The 8,125-nt window shown below is 45.6% G+C and overlaps 1 protein-coding gene across 1 annotated transcript in view; it reads right to left on the reverse strand.

Annotated features, from left to right (window-relative positions):
* LOC308220129 (protein FAM135A-like) overlaps positions 1–7,599 on the reverse strand; it is a gene marked incomplete at its 3' end in the record, with an annotated part of 57,330 nt that extends 49,731 nt beyond the window's left edge. Inside the window, exon 1 of the mRNA XM_080615917.1 lies at positions 7,209–7,599. The remainder of the gene's footprint in view (positions 1–7,208) is intronic.
* Positions 7,600–8,125: the final 526 nt, after the last annotated feature.

The raw sequence follows: 8,125 nt of genomic DNA on the forward strand, positions 1-8,125 counted from the left end.
AGCACACAGTCCCAGAGCCCGAGTGCCAGCCCAGTCTAACCTTTCTCCTGCTCAGCAGGGCTTGTCCTGCTCCCTCCTCACAGCTCAGCTTACCAGGGAGGCAACCGCTCACCTGGGAACCCGCCCTGGCAACGTGGTCAGGGATGTTTCTTCCCTGAAGGAGGCATGGGAGGCTAGAAAGCCGAGTGGCTTCCAGCAGGCTCTCTGCCCTAACAGGCCCAGAAACATGCTCTTCTCACAGCTACCAACTGACAGATCGGTGTTGGGGGACAGGAATTATTTTTCCTAAAGGAGGGCTCTTCCACTCCCTGTCGTGGAGGAAGAGAGACACAGGGCTGGTGCTGCTTCCCCCCTCACTATAGTGCCAAAATAGAAGTTGCTTAAAGAGTCGCTATTAGACAAATAAAACAGCCTTATCAAATTCAAGTTTTGCTTTTATTTATTCTGCATCTTGAAGGCTTCGTGCCCCTTTGTCACTTAAACTCTGTGTGGCATTTAACTGGCAGAACAAGGCTGCCGCATGAGAAACCATTGAGTAACTGACACAAACCTAAAATGGCATAGCTCTGTTTCTGAAATTACACATTCAAAATAGAAGAAGTCTAATGATCACCTTCAGTAGCTTCAATGGGAATACTTGAAAGGTTACATCAAAACAGAGCAGTAAACTGATTTTTGAATTAGCCTGAACTGTCACCAATAATATATAAACAATTTTTGACAATGTTTTATATGGGACAGGCTTTGTTCACTCCTTTTCTCTTACCGTTTCCTTGTCATATTTAGTCAGAAATCCTTGTACTAATGTTTGGTTACCATTAAATCCCTTATATGCTACTTTCAAACTTGCTACAAGCAAAAAACCCTACTAAATACAACATAACACATCCAGCAGAAAAAGACCCAACAACCAAGAACCAAACTCATCTGAGGCTTTTCCATACCCTGCCAATAGTGTAGCTGGTTTGTTTTCAAACAGGTCCTAGTTCCCTACCTTAGAAGGACAAACTGACAGCTAACCATACTAGCCAGTCATGAAAATTCATCTTTCCATCTAAACTCTTCTCAGCTTTTACACCTTTCATGAGTTAAAAGGCAGGTACACATCTATTAGAGTCTGTAGTCACCAACCCAAATCCAGACCAAACCTCTGTAGCATTAGCTGGCATTCAAATTTATTTCAGAGCCATTAAATGTACTTTCCACAGAAAAGGTCATCTCTTAAGTAAATTAACAGCAGGTGAAACTCAGTAGCTCAGGGCTTCTGCCCCAGCAGCAAGGGCTTCCACTAGAAAGAGAAGTCCAGCCTAACAGAATGGCCATGAACTTGGAGATCCAATTCTTGAGGTGTAGTATTGACCCCAACTGTTAGAAGGTTTTTTCCTCAATGCTGTTTTACACGTAAAGCAGTAAAAGTTTTCTCCTATCTATGCATCATTGTTTTGGCACTTAAAATACTCTCAGTATCTTGGCACATTTTGATCTGAATTATTTCACTGAGGTAGAAGGTTTAAGGTCAGAGGTGGATGAAACCATTGGCCTTAGAATTATCCAATAGCTGGTATAACCTCAGAGTTTGCCCAGAAAACTCAGAAAAACTTTTTTAAAAAATAGATTTATAGAAACGTATAATTTGTAGACAACTAGATGGACCACATATATAGGCAGGCAAGCAATATATACTGTAATTTAAAAGCACTAGATATGCAAATACCTCTACTACTAAAAGACAGCAATATTAATTACACTAGATGGGGTTTTTTTTACATGGAAATATACAATCATTATGCAGAGAAACTGTCAGGTAAAAACTGAACTGACAGCCTGGGAAGAAATTGCAGTTTCCTGAATAATACTTCCTAAACCAGCAGAAGAGCAAATACTATTACATTTCTCTTGCAACTTTGAAAAGAAAGAAGATAAATGATAAACTGCAAGTCATTCTGATATGAAAATTTTATGAGAAACCTTGCTTATTAACTTTAGAAAATCATCTAAAGCATAAAGAGAAGTCAGTTTATTTTATAGCTAGAAAGTGTGATAAGCTAATCTTAGCTTGACATCCTGTACCCAACAGGTAATGAATGATCTATGCCTTTATCACTAACAGTGATATATTCATGAAGTTACAGCACATGAACAAGCTTGTGACTATACTAAGCAGAGCTAGATGTGAAAAACAAGCCAGTTTATTATTTCAGTATGTCAGAAATGAAGTGTAGAGGCTTCCTGCACAACTGATGAATGCTGCAGATTTCTTCTTCTTAAATACAAGAATTTGACGGTGTGGCATGCGCAAGTTTGTGATTTATTTTATAAATGAGATTCAGCAAGCTATCAGCACATCTATGTACACACATAATTATACAGTATTACAGATAACAAATTTATAATTTTTCATTTGAAAATTAAAAGTAGTAAAGAGTAACTTTTCAATTTTCCTGATACAAGCCATGAAATTCAGAAATGGGGAAATTTAAAATTTGGTTTTAGTAAGAAATATTGATAAGGGAAACTTTTTATCTTATTTCCAATAAAACTGCTTGCAAAATACAAAGTTCAAGATTCTCAGTACTGAAAATGTTTCCAATTCCAAAACCTCTACAGAAAAAATCCATTAAAAAAAAAAAGAAGATAGCACTGGAACCATCTAACGAAAAGCAGAACTGATTTCCTTTCAGTCTGCTTTAGCATTTGCAACTTTTGTTCGGCTTGTAAGTTGCACTGTGAGGTTTCATTCTGTTCCTTATTTCTCTGCCTGTTCTTTCCAAGAATAGTGCTGTCACCGATTTCCTGCTTGAAGTAAACACAGTTGGCTCACCTGACTTCTCCCTGACCCCAGACTACATCAAACTTATTTCCCCCCTTTCAGATTCTTTTCTTGTATACTCTCTGTTGTATACTCGTTACCTTAAATGTTCCATGTATTGTTCTTTGAGGAAAACAATTTGTACAACAGACTTCTACAAATATCAGTGACACTGCATTACCAACATACCAACTGCTTTTACTAGAAATGAATGCATAAATATTTAACTACTATGTTCATACTTCTACAGCTATATAGTTTTCCATACACAGTACTTCAGGAGATGCATACTATGAATGAAAGTGATCAAAAGGTGCCTGGTAAAACACTAGAGAAAGCCAAAATCAGCAGATGCTTAACAAACGAAAAAGCACATGTCTTGCCAGACAGAAAACACGCAGTGCATGAATGCTGGCAAAATGTAAGGACATACTTTAGTGGTTTGCCTAGCTGTGGCTGAAAAACACAGAAGTAGCATTTATTCAGAAACATAGTCTGGTCGTAGCAAGCTCACAGGGACAAGAAATAGTGGTTTTTACACGGATTTAACCATGGATCAAGCCGCGTCTCACTCCCGATCTAAAACAGCAAGATTCTGACTTGAAAGTTCCTATATAGGATCCTATATCCTACATACAAAGCATTTGAAGGTTGCTATATAAAGAAACTTTTAATTTAAAAAAAAAAAAAAAGAACAAAAAATTAAAATCACATTTTCCAAGCTGCTTCACCAGGAGGGAAAATAAATGCAATATTAAATAATTTGTAATTCAAGAAACTATTTCAGTTAAGCTCATAGTTTAGCCAAAAGAGAAACTGAATGTGCTGGTACTTCACACAGATACTTATTTTGGCTACAAGCTCCCTGAGCCCAGGGCTTGGCAAAGGTACCTGACATACAACAGCAGGCTGGCAAAACAAATACCCATCAGGAACAATTGCTGATCAGTGCACAGATGCTACTAGTCTATCCTGTCATGAAAACAATTAAAGTGCTAGTGAGGCTGTATTTTTCCATATGGAGGAAAAGGGTGCAACCTTCCACCTTAGTTAACAAGAGGTTATATTCTGCCAAGCCTGTCCCACAGTCTGTAGGGATGGGGGCTGAGAAAGAATGAAAGGATTTCAACACAGAAAACACAAAGCATCATTATGCTTTGAAGAAGAAGAAAGCAGGGGTGAGAAGCACTGGTCCACATCAATAATAACTTCAGACACTGAAACAAGGTCAACAGCACAAGAATTGTCAACCATTTGTTATAATTCTCACACTGAGGTCCATTTTTGGAACCAGTTTAATTTTCACATTTGTTCAGGACAGCACCCAAGCCCAGAAAGGGACACAGACACCAGTACCCAGCACTGCATTAAGAAACATTCAGGTGCTGCCTCCTAGGTTGGTGTGGACAGCTAGGTTCTCTTCAAAGAAATAACACTGCAAGAGTCAGAGCTTAGGCAGGACTCCCATATCTTTACCTGCAGCAGCTCAAAACCTTGTCACTCAGTAATGTGCCTCACCTTTCTGCCAGAATTTGCTTTCTTATATACCTCCACAGCCAGCCAGATTGCTGTGGCATACATATCCCATTCTAATCACTTCTAGCACCCTCAAGGAGAAGCCTGCACCAAAACACTGGACTATAACCTGGTGGGAGTGAGATACTGATAGAAACATCCTGCTGCAGGTTGTTTACAGCATCTCAAAACCACTACAATGAAGTCCACCAGGACTTGTCAGTCTTCCTCAGTGGAGAGCTGAGCAGAAAAATCAACAGGGAAAGCTAGAGAGAGCAATGGATCTCAATTGTCACATCCCTCCCTGCTTGGGAACTGTGTTCACTGTGTGGGATAAAAATGCAAAAAACAACTCCAGAACTGGGCTTTGGAACCCTGGTACTTCCAAGGGAAACATTAAAACCAAAAAAAGGAGAGTGTCAGGTAACAGTTTCAGATCCATTACTGGGACTTCACTGGCTTCAGAAAAGACACTTGGTCTTCTGAAACGTGAATAGAACCAGTGCTGTTATTTCTGAGGTTTTGCTGAACTAAGTTCTATAGCAATGGAATTAAACTGAACCAACAAATGTGTTGAGTTGTCTGACACATTTTCCAAAGAAGTTTTGAAGACAGATTTCGGCTGCTGTGTGTACTTTACTATTATTGATTACTGTGCATGCCAAACCCTAACAGGGCCAGTTGTATGTACCAACTATAATCTGAAGTGAAGGTTAACAGATCAATTTTCTTGATAAGTGTTAATTCAAGAACAAAACTAGTATTTTCACATATTATATCAGTCAATTCTTACCAGGTTTGCAGGATTGTATTTAGTATAAGGGAAATCTAAAGGCTTCCAAAGAATGAGCTTGAATGACATAAAAATCTGATTTTTATTGATTACTGGAAAAAATGAAGAATTGATTTATGCTGCTTACAGGGGAAAAAAAAAAAAAAAAAAAAAAAGAAAGGCAGGAAAAGGAGAACAAGTTGGTCCATCCAAGGAAACCGTCGACTAAGATTTACAGCTGTGCTCTGACACACCAAATCCAGGTACTCAAACTGTGACCACTGGCACAGTCAAACGGAAGAAAGGGAGCCAGATGATTCTGTGTTTCATTCATGCAAAGTATTTGCAAAGATACAGCCAGAGCCTGGATTATTGTTCATTTGCTACAAAACACTATTTTTAGTTCTAATGCTCAATGAATTGTTGACTGAAATAATTAAAACTATGCTGAAGTACCTGATTTGCTCCTCCACAAACCCAGCATTCTTGCATCCTGAAAAAAGGCAGCAAACCACAATTTTACTGAACTAGGTCTGGACGGGGACAGTTATCCTTCAGCAAGGGCCAAGCAGCTTCTTCTTCACAATCAAAATGCTAAATAAGAGATATTTTAGGGATGAAAATGTAATACATTCCCTTCCAAAGTAATAAAGAACACAGTAGCATTCCCTGCTTGCTTTCAGTCCAGCAAACAAGAAAAAAAGTGTATGTGGGTTTTAGCTCAGGCTTTTCCCATGTATAAAACAACAGTAAACTAACCAACTGAAATCTTTGTAAAATAAAGCAAACCCTAGTAGAAGAAAACAGACCTTTATGGACACTTTCTTGACAAAATAGAAGACTTCAAACAGAAGTCTGTTTACCTTTCAACAAGAAGAACCCATTTCAAGAACATAAAGGGGAAGTTGGCTTAAACACTTCAGTACAAACGACCTTTTTACTTACATCAACATGACTGTAAATTCCCCCCAATTATAATTTTTTAACATGCTATGCTATGAAATTTTTCTTCGAAGTGGCATGTCTTCAGCATATAATCATTAAATAAAGTTTTCAAGTAAGTTCTATTTTGCTTAAAACAACACCAAACAGAAAAAAAACAGCTTATGTCCACGAGAGCGCTTACACATCATGCAAATTCTGCCGTTAGCGTCCTGAGGGTAATTCACCCCTACGGATGGTAACAGGCGTTGCGCGTATCTGCGGCGCCCAGCCTCACACACCGCAGCGCACAGCCGCTGTTCCGAGGGGAGAAACAGAATTTTCCCCGGCTCGGCTCTGTTCGGAGTGGGCCCGCAAAGCCACGAAGGCAGCGGCGGCCGCCGGCGGTCGTGGGGGAGGCGGCAGTGCCGCCCTCCGAGCACCAGGAAATAGCCGGCAGCTATTCCTAAGGTCGGCCAGCAACTTTCCACACCGCACGAAGAAACGACGTTAAAATAAATAAATAAATGGAAACCCACACAGACACTGTTTCAAACGCTGGGAGAATCCGGCATTTCTTAGGAAGGCAAGGAGGGAGAAGGCAGCAACGCCTCCCAGTGCTCCAGCACCGCGGCCGGTACTCGAGCAGTACTTCACGGAGGGGACTGGGTGGACGTTATTTCTGACCTATTTTCGGGGCCGCCTCACAGCGATAAACAATCAACAACGGCGACGCGGTGCCCGGGCTGAAACTTCCCTCGCCACAAGCCACTCCCGGCGGCCACAAACCGCCCCCGCCCGGGGGGACGCCGCGGCAGGCGAGGGGCCAGAGGGGACAAGGCGGGGGGCGGCGGCGTCCCCTGCCCCACGGCTGAACTGGTATAGCCCCCGGGGGGACGCCAGTCCCCCGTTCCCCCCTTCCCCAGGCCGGGCTGCGGAGAACCTCAAGGAGTTTTGCTGCCGGGGAGCGGGGTCAGCCTGACACAAACAAGTCCCCCGACCGCCATGCCCCCGGCGGGCACAGGCCGCTCATGGAGGGGCGCGTTTGGCGCCCGCCGGCCCCACCGCAGCCTCACGGGAAGGGCCAGGCGTCCCGTACCGCCGGGCGTCCCATCCTGCCCGGCGTCCCGTCCTGCCCGGCCCCTCTCCCTCCGGGCCCCCGTGCCTTCTCGCCGCTCCCCCAGCACCGACCTGGGACACAAAAGAGCGGCCACCGCTGCCCACCGATCGCCCGCCGCCTTCTCCTCGGCCGCGCTCCCTTCGGACTCCAGGCCGCGGCAGCACCGGGATGGCGTAGCGCAGGCATCCGACAGCAGCGCCAGCTGCTCCCGCGGCGGACCGTGCCGCCGGCGCCCGCTCTGCACTGGGCGGGGAGTGGCGGGGGAGAGGGGGGGAGCACTAGGCGCCGGCAGTGCCGGCCGAGCGCCGCTTCCTGCTCCCCGGCGCTGAGGGGCGGCGGGTGCTGTAGCCTGGCGGGTGCCGCAGCCTCGCAGCTGCCGCAGGGGGGCTGCGCTCCAGGTTAGGCAGAGGCCAGCGGCGGCGAATCCCGCGGCAGCCGCATACCCGGCTTCTGCGCCAGGCGTTCCGCGCCGCCTGCGGCTCTGAGGAGTCGGCCGTGCGGCTCCCGTCGCCGGTGCTGGCAGCCGGAGCCCCGGCTCGCTGCGCCGCTGCCTCGGGCTCGGGCTCGTGCTCCCCCTGCTGCCCCACCGGGCCGCGGCTCGGGCTCCTCCTGCGGCTCCTCGGGGCCGGACTGGGGCGGCTCCGGAGAGAAAAAGCCGGCAGCTCCCGGGGTGGCTGCCCCGCAGGGCCGGGAGGGTCGTAAGTCACGGAGGGCTTGCCCCTGGCTACTTTCCACCGTAGCTCCATTCCCCCAGAGCCCTCTTCGTGGCGTGTACTGGAAGGCGGAGGAGGCCTCTCTCCTCCTGGGCACTCAGCGCGCTCCTCTGGGCCCCTGTGTCCTGGCCTTGGCATGGAGCCCCCGGGCTAACGTGTAGAGGCTACAGGTGCAGCAGGGGTCGGACCCACCTGAGCGAGTGCGGGAGTGGGGATAATGAGATGCTTTTAAGCCGTTACAGGGAAAAAGTTCTCGTTTCTGCAATACCTTTTTA

This window comes from Psittacula echo (genome assembly GCF_963264785.1).
Source record: "Psittacula echo genome assembly, chromosome: 4".
NCBI classification, from domain to species: domain Eukaryota; kingdom Metazoa; phylum Chordata; class Aves; order Psittaciformes; family Psittacidae; genus Psittacula; species Psittacula echo.